The sequence below is a fragment of the Geotrypetes seraphini genome, chromosome 1 (genome assembly GCF_902459505.1).
Source record: "Geotrypetes seraphini chromosome 1, aGeoSer1.1, whole genome shotgun sequence".
Taxonomy (NCBI): Eukaryota; Metazoa; Chordata; class Amphibia; order Gymnophiona; family Dermophiidae; genus Geotrypetes; species Geotrypetes seraphini.
In genome coordinates, this window is record NC_047084.1 from 509,098,846 (window position 1) to 509,116,479 (window position 17,634).

The window sequence follows — 17,634 nt, forward strand, 5'->3', positions numbered from 1 at the left end:
TTGCAATCTGGGCCTATTTTGGGACTGAACAAAATATTTTCATCTTTTTTTTATTGTTTTTGTGTGTTGGATCGAAGCTTCTCAGAGTATTCTCTTGGCTTGCCTTTGTGTTCTGGGTATTTTTTCACTAGATGATGTTCAAGCTTACTTGGCACCATCACCTCATTTGAAAGCGTTGTTGCACAAATCAAACAGTATGGAAGCAAGCTGTCTTTCTCCGATAAAATGAAACCAAATCTGATATAGTCTTCATTGTATTTACATTTGGATGAACCGGATTGCTTAATTGACTTTAATTTCTGTTTTTCCCTGTCATTCTCTCCCTCACTATTCTCAGATCTTCCCAAAAATTTATCCATTTTAACTTTTTAGGGCGAATATAAGAACATAAGCATTGCCTCTGCCGGGTCAGACCATGGGTCCATCATGCCCAGCAGTCCGCTCCCGCGGCAGCCCCCCCCAGGTCCATGACCTGTAAGTAATCTTTTACTTAAAACATGTTATTCCTTAACCGTTAAATATCCTGTATAGTAACCCTCTAACTATACCCTTCAATCCCCTTTTCCTTGAGAAAATCATCTAATCCCATTTTGAAACCCATAATCGTACTCTGCCCTACCACCTCCTCTGGAAGTGCATTCCAGGTGTCCACCACCCTCTGAGTGAAGAAGAACTTCCTAGCATTTGTTCTGAATCTGTCTCCTTTCAATTTTTCTGAATGCCCTCTTGTTTTTGTTGCCCTCGCTAGTCTGAAGAATCTGTCCCTCTCTACTTTCTCTATACCCTTCATGATCTTATAAGTTTCTATCATGTCCCCTCTAAGTCTCCGCTTTTCCAGGGAAAAGAGCCCCAGATTCTCTAGCCTTTCAGCATATGAAAGGTTTTCCATGCCTATTATCATCCTTGTTGCTGTTCTCTGGACCCTCTTGAGTATCGCCATATCCTTCTTAAGGTATGGCGACCAGTATTGAACGCAATATTCCAGATGCGGGCGCACCATCGCTCAATACAGTGGTAGGATAACCTCCTTCGTTCTGGTAGTGATACCTTTTTTGATAATGCCCAACATTCTGTTCGCTTTCTTTGAGGCCGCTGCACATTATGCCGCCGGCTTCATTGTTTTCTCCACCAGAACCCTCAAGTCCTTTTCTAGTTTGCCTTCCCCTAGTACCATCCCCCCCATCGTGTAGTTATACATTGGGTTTCCTTTCTCTATGTGCAAGACTTTACATTTCTCTACATTGAAGCTCATCTGCCATTTATTTGCCCAGTCACTCAGTTTGTTCAGGTCCCTTTGTAGTTCTTTACATTCCTCCACAGTTCTAACCCTACTGGAGAGTTTTGTGTCGTCCGCAAATTTTATAACTTCGCACTTCGTCCCTGATTCCAGGTCATTAATGAATATATTGAACAGCAGCGGTCCCAGCACTGATCCCTGCGGGGCACCACTCGTGACCCCTTTCCAGTCAGAGTAGTGTCCCTTAACTCCTACCCTTTGTTTCCTCTCTGCCAGCCAATTTCTGATCCATCTGTGCACGTCTCCCTCCACCCCGTGGTTCCACAGTTTCCTTAGTAGGCGCTCATGGGGTACCTTGTCGAAGGCTTTTTGGAAGTCCAGATATACGATGTGTATGGGGTCACCTTTGTCCAATTGTTCGCTTATCCCCTCAAAGAAGTGCAATAGGTTCGTTTGGCATGATCTTCCTTTACAGAACCATTCTGGTTTGTTCTCATCAGATTATTTCTTTCTATATGCTCATTGATACTGTCCTTGATCAATGATTCAGCCATTTTCCCCAGAACTGATGTTAAGCTCACCGGTCTGTAGTTCCCCAGGTCGCCTCTTGATCCTTTTTTAAAGATAGGTGTGACATTTGCTAAAATAACTACTGCATAAAAATAAAACTATAATTACTTGCTGTTAGTTTTCAAGGAATATTCACATCAACTGGGCGGTTGTATCCTTCAGGCAGATGCTTATAAAGTTGACAGACTCTTGCCTACATAACATAAAGTCATCTATTCTAGACTAGAGCCAATCAGAGCCCTAAGCCTCTCCCTGTGCATCCTAGGATGCACCGAGGAGGAGAAGGCCAACAACTTTGAAGAGAAGGCTAAAGCAGGAGGGAATGGACATCCCTCCTGCAGAACTTCTTCTAAAAGGGTAGGGTGAGGGGGGGGGGGTTGGTAGCCCTCACCACTAAGCATGTGTAGAAAGTCCCAGGGGCAACAAGTTAAACAAGGTCCACAAGCACTTGAAATTCCACCAGTACCTGAGTCACAGAAGAAAGTTCCACTCAGTCACAGGTCCACAAATCTCTTGACAACTCTTGCCACAGGCCCAGGAAGTGCAGGTGGGCAAAAAGCTGCCCTGAGAACAGCTCAGCCAGGGTAAAATGGGAAGCAGACTGCCCAAACTCTCAGTGTACATTTGTTTCTGGCAGCTAGAGGATATGTTTTATCTGACAGGCTGTAAGGCAGCACAATAAAATAAAACAGGCAGATGCAAAGAGAATGTCCCCTTCTTTTTAAGGAAGAAAACAGCTGGAGCTTACAAAAAAAATCCCCCCCTTGGACAAATCTAGGGTGGGCTAGTGGGCAGGGATCCTCACCCACCAATCCCTCCACTCCAAGGACCTTCTCCAACCTGGACGCCCATCTCAACATGGAATGGGACCATTCAGCGCTGGCCCTTTAAGAGCTGACACTTCAGTGCGGTCCTGTAAGAGCCCCCCTTTCATCGTGGCAATGTTTAGCCCAGCCCTTTTGATCATGGGACTGTTTGCATCGATGGATTATTGTTCAGCAGTAGGTTCAGGTGTGTGTGGTGGGTGGACTCTTCATTGCCAGGGTGGGACTGTTTAGCTTTGGGATTGGAGGTTGAGTAAGGTGTCGGATGCTGAATCGTGGAGTGTGGGAAGGATGTGTTGGTTCAAGGATCATGGGACTGTTCAGTGGTAGGTTCAGGGTCTGTGTGGGGTATTAGATGCTTGATCGGGGGATTTGTGTGGGGGCGCTGGATCGAGGTGGGTTTGTTCGTGTGTGTGTGTGTGGGGGGGGGGATGGACTCTTCAGTGCCGGGGCGGGACTGTTTAGCTGTGGGTTTGGAGCTGGGGTAAGGCGTCGGATGCTGAATTGGGGTGTGTGGGGAGAATGTGTTGGTTCTAGGATCAGAGAATTTGTGTGTGGGGGGGGGTGCTGGATTGAGGTAAGTTTGTGGATGTGTGTGTGGGGTGAACTCTTTAGTGCCGGGGCGAGACTGTTCAGTAGCTGATTTGGGGGTGTGTGTTGGGGTGGACTCTTCAGCGGTGAGTTCTGGGAGGGGGGAGATGCTGGATCACAGGTGTTGCAACATGCTGAGCTTAACAGTTTGGTGCTGTGCTGAACAGTTTGGTGCTGACAGTACTGCACTGAAATGCTGGCTCTTAAAAGGTGATAATTTCTTTAAAATCTATTGCAGCACACCTGAAATTTGTGGCGGTTCAGAGTTTGCAAGACACTGCTCTAAAGGAAAGATAGGAGAGACGAGATATGATAGAAACATTTAAATATCTCTATGGCGTCTTTCAAATGAAGGAAAATTCCAGAAGGAGAGGGCATAGGATGAAGTTAAGAGGTGATAGGCTCAGAAGTAATATAAGAAAATACTTCTTTACAGAAAGAGTGGTAGATGTGTGGAATGGTCTCCCTGTGGAGGTGGTGGAGATGAAGACTGTATCTGAATTCAAGATAGCATGGGAGTGGTGGGATCTCTTAGGGAGAAGAGAAGATAATGGATGGTGGGGAAGGGCAGGCTAGATGGGCTATTAGGCCTTTATCTGCTATCATGTTTCTATGATTCTAATGTCTATGAAACTCTCACCAAGATATATACCAAGCTCAGTATATATCTCAAACTCCTCACCTCCAATATATAATCCCCAGCTGCCTATTTCCCTGAAAATAAGACCACAATTAAAAGTTAAGTACCCTTGAAATATGCTAGAAGGGTTGTTAAATAAAAATTTTAAAGTAAAGTTTGTTAGTAAAAATTGATAGCGGCTCCAGTGAGGAGATAGTACATAAAGCCTAGGGCAGTGAAAACTTTTGAGTCCAGGTGGTATTTCTGAGATGCTGGGGATTATATATTGGAGGTGAGGAGTTTGCAATATATACTGAGCTTGGTATACATTTTGGTGAGAGTTTGATTGGTGATACTCACAAGAACATTTATATATAAAAATTGAGTGCCGTTTGGATAAAATAATTTAATGTCTATGAGCCACAAATCCAGCCTGGTGCATACCCTCAATGTGTGTTAGGGCTTTTGCTTTTCTCAAATCCAAGGTCTTAGCTAGCAGTTTCTCATCAACATTGAGTAAGGAAATCGGCCTATAGTTGGCTACAAGCATTGGATCTTTTCCAAGCTTGGGAAGCACTATCATGAAAGCCTCAGCCATAGTCCCTGAAATCCACCCCTGAGATAGTGATCAAGCTTGAAAAGATGAGAAAACAAGTTAAATTAAAAGCCTTTAGAAAACTCCACGGTGAGCTTTATAGAGCATTTCCACCAGCAATGTAGCCACAATGGCATAGGGGAAGGAGGAGGCAACAGGGTGTGGAGCCTGTCTGCTGTCCTTGCTCAGAAGCAGATGGTAGTCAGTAGCAGCTTGACACTGGCACCACAAGCAGGCATAGTTCTCATGCATGAACTAAGCATGCTATGTTGGCAGCTCAAGTTGGTGCCACTAACTGGAATGCCTCAGAAAATCAAGAGGGGCATGACAATCTCAACCCATATCTCCCACTGAGAGATGATATGATGGAGCCACTAAGCTTCTTATTGTTTCCTCTGGGGGTGAGAGGTGATAATGCTGGGGCTGACGGGCCTCTCTTTCTTTTTTCTCTGGGGGTGAGAGATTATGTGCTGGGGTCCCTGAGCCCCTCTTTTTTGCTTCTCTGGAGGTGTCATATGTTGAGATTTTGTTAACCGGTTCTGTTTCATGTGTTAAAGGAATCTGTACGGATGTCGAATGTAGCTGTGCCATCAGTCCAGCCAAAGCCACAGTGTTTACAATCTTGATAATTTAATTGTCTTACTGTCACTCCTATTTGAGTATGACCTGAAGGAGGAATGGGCGACCAGGCAAATCTTATTTTATTGCATGTACCCTGGAGGTCATGTGTCTGCTGCTTTCTGCTTTTGCCTCTTGTTTGTGGGTGCACAATAACTTGCTGATTCAGCCTCAAAATATCACATAGGGCCTCTTATACAAAGCCGTGCTAGTGGCTGCTGCGTGGTAATGGCCCCGAAGCCCGTAGAGATTTAAAGGGCTTCGGGGCTGATGCCGCGCGGCTATGTAAAACAGACTGATAGTCTGTATCGCTCAAAGTATTTTTTGTGATGGAATCTACAGTTCTACATCACATAGGGCTCCTTTTACAAAGGTGCGCTAGCGGTTTTAGCGCACGCTAAAATGCCACGTGCGCTAGCCACTACCGCCTCCTTTTAAGCAGGCGGTAATTTTTTGTCTAGTGCACCTTTGTCAAAGGAGCCCATGATGTCAGTCTGTATATAAATCTGAAGGACAGATTTCAGAAAGCTGGTAGTGATAGAGAACTTAAGTTCACATCAATACAGAAGTCAAAAGGAGAAGTAGTAAATATTATAGGTGATAGTCAGAAAGAGGCCAAGCCATGACATTGTTTTGCACAAACAATGAGCACATTTAGCATAGGAGTATCCAACCTTGGTCCTTGAGAGCCTCAATCTAGTTGGAGTTTCAGAATTTCTCTAATTAATGTGCATGAGATTGTTTGCAAGCAATAGATCTCATGCATATTCATTGTGGAAATCCTGAGAGTCAAGGTTGGTCACCCTTGGTTTTTTTTTTTAGCTCATCTACTGAATCCCATGCTATAAATGTCACTGCACACCTCTGGCACAGGTGTTTACATGGGACAGCTATATGTAACTCTTTTTGACAAATACCCTTCTCAAAAACAATTTCAAAATTCTTAATCCAAATTATTCAGAAGTGTTATTCACCTGTGGATAGCTCTTAAACACCTAAATCGCTTTCAATTATTTTAAAGGGGCAGAGCCTCAGATCCCCGTGTGTTGTGAATTCTTTAACAATCACACAGCTAAATGTAACCCCACTTACAGATAGAAATTGCAGAACCACTGTGGAAGCTGCAAGGTTCATGCCACTCATATTTTCCATGTGCATATTTGTAAAATAGCCAGTTCAACTGTGTGTGGCAGCAAATATACATGCATTCCCGCGGTCCTTACAGATTTGACACAGCTGTTGTAAAATAGTGTTGGTACTGAACATGTCCCAGCCTGGACATCTCAAGTCCAATCTCAATATTCTATATAAATGAACCTTCAAATCTTATTTCAATCACTTTCTAAGTGGCATTTTAATATTCCTACGAACATTTTTTTTTGCATTATTTTTATTCCATAGGTCCCTTTGTATGCATAAATACTAGCACTCTTGTGTAATGAATAAATCACTGGATCTAACTAGTTAAAATAAATAAAAGAAAATGCTAATCTTCTGTTGTTATTGAAAAAAAAAATTCCCTCTGTGACTGGAATTGTCTTTCAGTCAATCACAGCAGACAGCTTTTGTGAATGATTTTAAATCTCGTTTGAGAATTTTAGTCCATACAGACTGCAAATAATCAATTTTATGGCACCTGGAACGAAGGTTGGTTATTGACATGCATAATGTTTCTTCATGAAACCTTGAAAGGGGCTCACAGGCTCCCTTCCCTGCCTTTATCGTTTAGGACTTGGGTGTTGGCTTTCTTGCTTTGACCAACAAGCATTAGATCAGTGACAAACCCTGTTCCTGACAGAGAAAGCCGCTGCTGAAAAATCCCATGTATCAAATTTCAGAAATATCTATATATATCTATGTTTGTGTAGACATTTGCTGTTCATTAACAAAAGCACATAAACATTTGCAGAAACTCAAGTGAGAGGTTCTGCTAGTATTATCATGTTTTCCTCAATGCAAGCAAGAAGCTATTACATTTACTGTCTTTCAAACCCGACCAATGCACACAGTGTGGATGTTTTATCAAACAGCAATTCCTGGCTCACAGGCCGCCTATCATGTTATCATCCTACAAATATAGCTTATTAGTATAGCTGAACGACTAGTCACGCTGTGAGGCTTAAACAGCCCTGGCTCAGTCTGAGCTGTGTTTCAGCTGTAAACAGCCTCAGACCCCTGAGCTAATTGCAGTGTGCTCCGCACCTGGGAACTCTGGACAATAGGTTCTCATTAGTATTTGGTAAGTGATAACTTTTCTCATATACTGAGATTTCTATAAAAAAAAAAAAGGCAGAGAACAGGAACTGATGAACTGCTAGGGTAAATCTGTGTTAATGTAGTGTACATGAACAAGCCCACCAAGCCAGCACATGTTTAATTAGAGTGACATGTTTCTGTATTGAAGGGCAACATTGCATTTTGATTAAAATTCGACAACACATTTCACTCTAGTTGTTTGCTTCCTCTTGTATGTCACTGTAAATCACTCCTGCTATTGCACCCTAAAGACATATCCTGATATGAAAATGAATTTTGGCTTGGAAGATGGAGTATAAGTCTTCATTATATGTCAAGCGTGAGGCTCGAGTTGCAAAAAAGAGTTACTATATCGAGCCTAGACATTGTGACAAAAGCTTGGCCATTACTGCATTTAGCATAATATGTGAGTGGAATAGAAGACTTTAGAGGTCATTCAATGGGAGATAGAAGTGTATGCATATGTAACATACTTTTTCTACCTGATTGAATCAATATAATAGGTATATGTTTAATGAGTATGTGTGCAATTATTTCTATTTCAACAAATATATTTTCATTTGGTTTTCAATTAACTGAAGTACTTGTTTGGAACAGCTTAGCACCTTAGCTCAAAAAAAAAAAAAAATTATAATCTAGAGTGGATGACCTGGCAGATAAACTGCAAGGTAGGGATGAAACAAAATTATTATAGTGTCAGAAGAAGATAAAGAAGTCTATTTACTTAACGAGCACTAAAAAAGCATAATTATAGCATGGGAAAAGTTACTGTGGATCGCTGAGAGATATAATGATACTTCTGAGTGCATTAACATGGCCAGAAACATTGCATACTCCATGTTGATGGTGGAGCCACCATTTTTAATTTTTATCATTTGAAATGGCTATCATGGCTGCACATTGATTAATCGCAATTAATTGTGATTATAATTTTTAATCGCATAAAGCATCCCCCTCACAGTTCCTTCTATACTCATACAGTGGCAATATAAATTCTCAGAACTGACATGTTTTAATTACTAAAATGAAAATAAATCATTTCTCTTACCTTTTGTTGCCTGGTAATTTGAAAGATGGAACAAAATAATTAGAAAAATAAAACCACCGAGCAACAAAGGTAAGAAACAATTTATTTTCATTTTAGTAATTAAAACATGTCGGTTCTGAGAATTTACTTCTGCTGTCTATATTTACATTACATTACATTACAATAGTGACTTATATTCTGCCTGTACCTTGCAGTTCTAAGCGGATTACAGTATAAGATAGCTGGACATTTCCAGGAAGTTACAATTTAGGGGATGCTTACAGTTCTAAGCGGGTTATAATATAAGATAGCTGAGCTTTTCCAAGAAGTTACAATTTGGGGGACGCTTACACAGTAGATGCAGGGAATTACAATTTAGGGGACGCTTGCATAGTAGATGCAGGGGGATTACAGTTTAGGGGAGGTTAAATAGAGGAGGCAGAGGGCAGAGGTTGGGGAAGGGAGGAGCAGTGAGGAATACTAGTAGGGAAGAAGAGTTTAGGGTTGGTTACTTGTTAGGGTCGGTGGGGAGGTTGTATAGTTTTTTTGAATAGTAGGGTTTTGATTTCTTTTCGGAATGATTTAAAGTCACTTGTAGTTGACAACAAGTTGGAGATATAGGGGTCCAGTTTTGCTATCTGCGTCGCTAGGAGGTCGTCGTACATCTTCTTTCGCTGAGTTCCCTTGAGCGGTGGGTAGGAGAATAGGATCTGGGTTCTTCTTATTCTGGATGTGCAGTTGAAATTTAGATGGTTGTTGAGGTAGGTGGGTGCAGATCTGTTTATTGCTTTGTATAGTAGAAAATAAAATTTGATTTGGATTCGAGCTCGTATTGGTAGCCAGTGTGAGTCAAGGTAGGCATTAGTGATATGGTCAAATTTTCTGAGTGAATAGATCAGCCTGAGGGCTGTGTTTTGAATGGTCTGCAGTTGGTTTATCAGGTTTGTGGGGCATGGAAGGTAGAGGATATTGCAATAGTCCACTAGACCTAGGACAAGGGATTGGACTATGATCCTGTAGTGGTCTTTTTCAAAGAATTTTCTTATTTTTCGAAGGATGCTTTTTGAGTGGTTTTGTTGATTTGTATCTGCATTGTGCAGCATCTATCGACACTCCAAGGATTTTGAGAGAGGGCTGTATGGGGTATTTGGTGACGTTTATTGCTAATTCTGTTATGGATGGGGTTTTGTCTTTTTTGAGTAGTAGGAATTTTGTTTTGTCCGAGTTCAGTTTCAGTTTGTGTTCTAGCATCCATTCTTCCACTACTTCCAGTGTTGTTTTTAGGTTGCCTAAAGAGGTGGGGTCTTGGGTGTCGAAGGAGAGGAGTATGATTATATCATCTGTGTAGCTGAAAGATGTTGCATTTAAGGTATCTAGAGTGAAGCCAAGGGAGGATATGAAGAGGTTGAAGAGCATAGGCAAAAGTGGTGATCCCTGTGGGTCATTTTTGGTCATTTGACTTGACTCTGTAGGTTCTTGATTTTAAGAATCCTTGGAACTAGTTGTATACTGCTCCTGAGATCCCTATGGCATCTAGTATCTGAAGTAGTATGGTGTGGTCTACCAGGTCGAATGCCACTGAGAGATCGAGTTGAATTAGCAACATTCTTCCTCCTTTACTAAGGTGCTGTCTGGCTGTGTCTAATAGCGTTGCTAATAATGTCTCTGTACTATAGCTGGATCCGAATCCTGATTGAGAGGGGTGAAGTATGTTATGGTCTTCTAGGTAGTTGGTGAGGTATTGTGCTATTAGTCCTTCTATTAGTTTAGCGTTTGGTGGGATTGAGGCGATGGGTCTGTAGTTAGAGGGGGTATCTATTGGGCCTTTGAGATCTTTCAGTAGAGGGGTGATTATAATCTCACCTAGTTCAAGTGGGAATTGACCTTCCGTGAGTGTGAATTGAATCCATTGCATGAGGTTGGCTCTGAATTTAGGGGTAGCTTTTGTTAGGAGGTATGAGGGACAGTTGTTCAAGTCACATGATGCTTTGCTGTATTTTTTGTATAGACGGTCCATATCAGACTATTGAACTAGAGGGAAGAAGGTTCAGATCCTATCGGCTGCTATGGGTTCTTCTGATGTAGATTTTGTTATAATCTCGTCAAGGTAGGCTGATGAGTTATTGAAGGTGGATCTGATTGTGGTGATCTTGCTTTTGTAGTGGTCAGCTAGCTGGGAGGCTGTTGGTGGGTGGTTTCCTTGAGTAGCTAAGAGAGGCTTGGTGTCAGTGAGGTTTTTTACTAGTTTGAAGATCATTTTAGTGTCTGGGGCTTCGGTGCCAACTAGTTTGAAGTGGTAGGCTTTCCGTTTTTCATTAAGTTTGATCTTGTACTGTTTGATTATTTTTCTCCACTCGACTTTGGTTTGTTCATGGTTCTGCTTTTTCCAGGCTCTTTCAAGTTGTCTACAGTGCCTTTTTAGTTGTAGAAGTTCGTTGTCGAACCATTTGTCGGATGGCCTTCAAATTCTGTTTTTGGGTTTTAATGGGGCTAGATCATTCAGTGTTGTTTCGCTTAAGGTGCGCCAGTGGCATATAAATTCCTTGGGATCTATGGAGCCTATTGCGGGGTCTATTTTGTCCCAGAATGTGGTTGATTCAATTTTTTGGCGAGTTATGAAGGAGGTTTTTTGGGGTTCGGATTTGTTGTTACTTTGTGCCCAATTGATGTTGAAAGTGTATTTGTAGTGATCTTACCAGAGGGACGAATGCCAGGTTCCATTGGAGATGTGGATATCTGGTGTGTGGGAGTTTTGGGTTGTGTATGCTGCAATATCCAGTTGGTGGCCTTTTTCATGCGTGGGTTGGGGGTTAAGGATTTGGTAGGATAGTGCATTGAGGTATGAGAGTAGATCTTTGACTTGTTTTGAGGTGTGGTCTTCTAGGTGTAGATTAATGTCTCCAAGGAGTAAGTTATGAGTTGAGTTTAGCGAGTTCTGGAAGATGAAATCTTCGAGTTCGTGTTTGGAGGTGTTCCATTTGCCTGGTGTAATGTAGCAAAGAAGGCAGGTCAAGGTACCTGTGAGTGTGTGATCGGATAGTTGGCAGGCTAGAAGGTCCAGGTGGGGGGAGGAGCATTTATCCAGGACTTTTAGGTTGAGGTTGTTTTTTACTAGTATAGCCAGTCCTCGCACTCGCTTGTTTTGTCGACAGACTAGTTCTAGTTTGTATCCTTTGGGGCAGAATTTGGTTATGCGTGGGTCTGAGTCGGAGGTTAGCCAGGTTTCGGCTAGGAAGAGGCAACCTAGTTCTTTAGTTATCCAGTCCTTGATTAGGTCTGCCTTTGGGCTAATTGATCTTATGTTCATGTATGCACAGGCTAATGAGGTGAATTTTGTATGAGTGGTGATAATCTTTGGATGGAGGAGGTTTCTAGGAAGTGTCCAAGGTTTTTGAGTTGTTGTCTTGGGTTTTGGAGGTGGCCTTTTTCCCCAGGTGGGGGGAATGCTTTCGTGGGTAGCCGATGGGCAGGATATCAGATTTCTGGGGGGGGGGAGAGAGGTTTCCTGGGTGGTTGGATTTGTCTGTAAGCTGCTGTCATTGTTGGAATAGGAGATATGTGGTAACCTGCTATTTTCCAGTTAGTTAGGAGCAGGGAGAGCAGTAGTAGGACCAGTGTGGGCCTAGCTGTGCTGGTTGCCATTGCTATTATGTGGGTGGCGACTGTATAAGAGGTGGTTCTTTGCTTTTTGTTCTTGTTGGGTTGGATCGTATGTGTGAGAGGAGGTTCCTTACCACTCGTTCTATTGGATTGGAACTGTTGTATTGCTCACTTTAGGGCAGTGTGCAGGTTGGAGAGTTGGCTGCGGGTTGGAGAGTTGGCTGCTGGTGATTATGAGTTGGCTGCTAGTGATTATGTGCTCTCTGCTGTATTTCTTCGCAGCGTCACTTTGTAGGCGCATGGCCAGGCTCCTTGCAGTTTTCCTTGTTTCGGGGAGGGGCGGAGTGGGGCTTGCACGCTCACCTCTTCATTGCAGGGTTGGTATAGTAGCTAAGCTTGTGGAGTTAGCCAATCATGCAAGTACTTAAAGTTAACTAATCATACAAGTACTTATCAACTATTCAGAGAGTTAGAGAGACATGCAGAATAGAGGAGCATGCAAATACTTATCAGTTTTGTCAGTGGGTCAGTGGAGAGAGCATCCGGTTTGGAGGCGAATCTTCCAAATTAGGAGGCAGGATTGCGGGTTTCAGCAGATTTTCCAGAGAGGTGTAAACAATTGAAGAAGATGTCTGGACTGCATCAGGGTCGGTCGGCTTCCCGGCAGTCGCTTCACAAAGGCGCTCACTAAGGCACACGCGCCTTTGCCGTGCGCCTTCGCCGACGCGCCGAATGGCCGTGCGCTGTTGGTGCGTCTCCTTCTTGAAGAGACTCCCCTGCTGGATCAGGGGAGGGGTGGAGCTGTGCTCTGCTCCGCTGCTGCTAGCGCCGAGCCACTGGAAGAGGATAGAAGGAAATGTGAGAGGAGGATGTTTTATGTGATTAAAATTTTTAATTGTGATTGATCATGATTAATCAATGTGAAGCCCTAATATGCTCCTCTCCCCCACACAGCATCCACAGCAGGCACTAAACTATAAATCCAGGGTGAGCCTCTTTGTTCAATGTTAAAAGATTGCCCTTGCAGAGAAGCCCCTAAAATCCCTGAACAAGTTTGTTTTACATCAGTGATTTTCGGTGGAGTGCTCATTGTCCATTCATACTTTTTTCTGTGTTGTTTATACCTGTGGGTTCCTTGTCCTGGTGGACTTTTTGTTGCTTTGTTTGAACTAGTGGCTCAAACATCAAACCTTTCCCTAATATCTGGCAACTAAAATTCAATGTAAAGAAATGCAGAGTAATGCATTTGGGGATTAATAATCGGAAGGAACTGTATATATTGGGAGGTGAGAGGCTGATATGCACGGACAGGGAGAAGGACCTTAGGGTGATAGTGTCCGAAGATTTAAAGGTGAAAAAACAGTGTGACAAGGCAGTGGCTGCTGCCAGAAGGATGCTGGGCTGTATAAAGAGAGACGTAGCCAGTAGAAGGAAGAAGGTGTTGATGCCCCTGTACGGGTCGTTGGTGAGGCCCCACTTGGAGTATTTTGTTCAGTTTTGGAGACCGATTCTGGCAAAGGATGTAAGAAGACTTGAAGCGGTCCAGAGGAGGGCGACAAAAACGATAGGAGGTTTGCGCCAGAAGACATATGAGAAGAGACTGGAAGCCACGGATATGTATACCCTAGAAGAAAGGAGGGACAGGGGAGATATGATTCAGATGTTCAAATACTTGAAAGGTATTAACATAGAACAAAATCTTTTCCAGAGAAAGGAAAATGGTAAAACCAGAGGACATAATTTGAGGTTGAGGGGTGGTAGATTCAAGAACAATGTTAGGAAATTCTACTGTACGGAGAGGGTGGTGGATGCCTGGAATGCACTCCCGAGAGAGGTGGTAGAGAGGAAAATGGTGACGGAGTTTAAAGAAGCATGGGATGTACACAGAGGATCTAGAATCAGAAAATAATAGTAAATATTAAAGAACTAAGGCCAGTACTGGGCAGACTTGCATGGTATGTGTCTGTATATGGCCTTTTGATTGAGGATGGGATGGGGAGGGTTTCAGTGGCTGGGAGGGTGTAGATGGGCTGGAGTGAGCTTTGACAGAGACTTCAGTAGTTGGAACCCAAGCACAGTACCGGACAGAGCTTTGGATTCTTGCCCAGAAATAGCTAAGAAGAAAAAAAAAAAAATTAAATTGAATCAGGTTGGGCATCTCCACGTATTCACCATTATAGGACCCTCAGGGTCCCCTGAAGAAGACTCTTTGTCGAAATGCGGACCATGTTGGGTCCTGCGTCCCTAGTGGACTAGGTCCTTTAAGGTTTTCATGTGGATTATCTTACTTTTATGTGGAAGATTTATTGTACTTTTAGAACTTTGACATTTTTCAAATAAAGTCCATTTAAGGAACATCGTCATTCCACAGAGTTTCTTTTAGTTTCTTATGGATTTTCTTCTCTGTGGATACTTTGGGGTCAATCCTCTTTGGTTTTCGAGTGTATTCTGTAGCACCTGGATACCTAGATGTTGCTAGTGAAACTTGGTATCGGCACGTCTAGCTTTAACATAGCTGCAAATACCCTTGCCACAGACCTGGTGCAACTATAGCTATATCAGTGTCCCGCAAACTTTTTGAAGCCGTGGCACACTAAACTCAGTGCCATAACTGGAGGGCATCTGGAAATGTATGGATGTCGATGGGATGATGTCACATGCAGGTGTTTGTCATCACATCGATGTCCACGCATGCACAGAACCTGCTATTACTATGCCGGTGGGGGGCACTGGACGAGGAGAGGCTGGTGCTGGATGACTGCCTATAGGATGTGCCTCTCGCCGCAAGAGGCATGTCCTGTAAGCAGTCAGCCAGCGCTGGTGCCTCTCCTTCTCGCCATCATCTTGTGGCACACAGTTTGCAATATACTGAGCTACATAAACACATAACTTATAGTATTTTGTAAGTTATGTGAATAATTCTGGGATCCATGTCCTGCTATTGCTCCGCCCCATGCAGTTACACATATAGAGGGGCATAATCGAAAGGGACGTCTAAGTCCGTTTACGTCCATCTTGCAAGTCGTCCAAAGTTAAAAAGAGCCTAAGACACATTTTCGAAAGATACGTCCAACATTTTTTTATTTTCGAAAATCGTTTAATTATATGTCCTGCCGATCTGATCGTCCAAGCCGCTAAATCGTTCATCTTTATACCACATTTCCTTCCAACTTTCCGTCCAAGTCCAAAATGCCTAGAACAAGCCCTGTTGGACGTGGGAGGGGGTCTGCAAAGTGATGGACTGCACACCCAGACATACCACCTAAATAGTGGGGTACCTTACAGGGCACTGCTGTGAACTTCACAAAAAGGGTGCCATGGCTTCTCCTCACTACAGCTCCCTTATAGGTGACGGTGAGCTCCCCAAACCACCTCCAGAATCCCCTAGACCCATTTATCTACCATCCCAATAGCCCTTATGGCTGCAGGAGCCAATTATAAGCCAGTAAAAAAGGGTTTGGGGGGTTTTGTAGGACAGTGCACATGTTTAAGTATCAATGCAGTGATTACAGGGGCTTATGGGCTGGACGACTAGGCTTTCCTATGCCAGGTGGCCAGGTGATGATGGTCTGGAGGCTGAAATTTAAAGTTGTGAATAACATTTTTATGGGGGTGGTGGGGGGGGGGGGTTGGTAGTGTGTGTGGGTCTGTGTTATGTGTTTGCAGTGTTTATCTGGTGACTTTAGGTGGGTTTTTGTGACTTAGACCATGTTTTAAGTCACAACGTCCAAGTTCCGTCGATCCTGGGCTGTATAACTTTTGGTTATATATGCTGTACGAAAAGTCTAAGCCAGCCCACGTCCCGCCCAACTCCTGCCCTCGACACACCTCCCAAAACGCCCCGTTTAGATTTGGACATTGAGCGGCACTATGAAGGCCTAGGTCGTTTAGAAATACGTCCAAAATCCGTTTTTATTTTCGGCGCTTGGACATTTTTGAGAAATGTTCGTCCAAGTGCCAACTTAGGCTGGTTTTTGGATGTTTTTCTCTTTCGATTATGAGCCCCATAGTACTTACGTATGTCCTTTATGTCTAGATCTTAGAGGGCTAATGAGGGTAAATGCTACTTTTATCTGCATGCACGCATGTAAAGGGCACGTTCTTCAGGTGCCTAGATATAGAATTGCTTTTGTAGTTATTTTTTTATTTCCACAGCTGGACAGGTGGACTGGCTTGAAGATGATTACCAGTCATCCTGTCATTATTTGTTTCGTCCGGGTGAAATCTCTTGCTTGAATCACTAAATAAAGCTGTATATATTTGAGTGAATTTATTGATCTTTCAAGTAGATGTTAAAAAGGAGCAGTGCAAACACACTTCCTTTTTGGTAGGTTGTTGTCTTGTAGGCATTAATGTCTGTATTCACCACAATAATTTATGTTTATCAAACATGCAGAAGGTAGTTGCAGCTTTTATGATAATTATGAATGGTGTTTCGATGCTAACATCATGGATATTGGTTCGGGGAGCAACTCTGTCAATGAATATGAAACACTAGGAATGAGGAGTTCCCACCGGGATAGGTCCTATGGCACAGAGCTCTTGTTCATCTGTGATGATAGAAGGTAGTTTTGCATTTGTATCCATAAAACATTTTAGGGACAATGCAATAAATAAGAACATCACTACTATTATTATCACTGATATTATATATGATCCAAGAGTCTCACTTTGATTGCAATGTGTTTAGTGAATTGGAGACTGAGAGGGCAGGTTCTCATTATCTGTCAAGCTAATAAATCATAACCCAAGCTGTCACTGTATCTGTAAAGCTATGTAATACATCATTGGAGCTAGATGCCCAGATGATATATATACCACTCAGAAAAAGGTGTTCAGGTCTACATTTAATATAGTTACAGGGTAAATGTTAGCAATAATACATAATTTTCAGATTTTACCTGTAGGCCCCAAATTGGACACTTTCAGAAAAAAAGGTCAATTGTGTGCTTGACCATCAGTACTGCTTCTCCATTGGCATTAAGGTTACACGGTTTAAAAAAAATTTAAGTTCAATATTTTTATTATACAAATTGAATAAAATACATATTATACAAAACAGACTTTGTCAATGAGTAGTCAAGTCAGACAATTCGGTCAAAACATACAGAATAAAACAAAACATATCAGACGACAGCCCATATTAACTTCACTAAGCCTAATGTAAGTGGTAAGAATAGCAAAGATAGGTGTGACCAATTGTGAATTAAATTACTTTTTAAAAAAATTTGATATCCCGCCAAATCAGGTTTCAAGGCGGTTTACATATTTAAAACAACAGGAGATACATAAAGTTATAAAAATAGACAAACACAAGTCGTGGACTAAACAGGAACAAAAAGAAAGGGGAAGAATTACGATATTTGGATAGTAAAGAAGGGGAGGGAAGAACGAAAGGGCAGGGAGACTTGAGGCCAGCATTAGTGCCGGTAAAAAGCAAGGGCAGCATCCTTAAAATGACGATCATAAGTCAAAGGCATCTTTGTTAAATGTTTGCTGTCCAAATCCTTGTTTATCCCAAGACCAAGACTTAAGTGCAGTAGGTTTTAATGTAGTTTTTAATGTATGCTAACTCATTAACACTCATTAAAAATTATACATGCATAATAAATACCACAATTATGCGTTAAATCCCATATTAACTAGAGTTACCAGATGTCTGGGGAAACCCGGACATGTCCAGTTTGCATGCATGTG

General features: G+C 42.5%; 1 protein-coding gene across 2 annotated transcripts in view; it reads left to right on the forward strand.

Annotated features, from left to right (window-relative positions):
- Positions 1-7,178: 7,178 nt before the first annotated feature.
- LRRC2 (leucine rich repeat containing 2) overlaps positions 7,179-17,634 on the forward strand; it is a 218,740-nt gene continuing 208,284 nt past the window's right edge. For both annotated transcript variants that reach the window (XM_033928498.1, XM_033928489.1), the window contains exon 1: positions 7,179-7,293. The gene's annotated coding sequence lies outside the window, so the exon portion shown is untranslated. The remainder of the gene's footprint in view (positions 7,294-17,634) is intronic.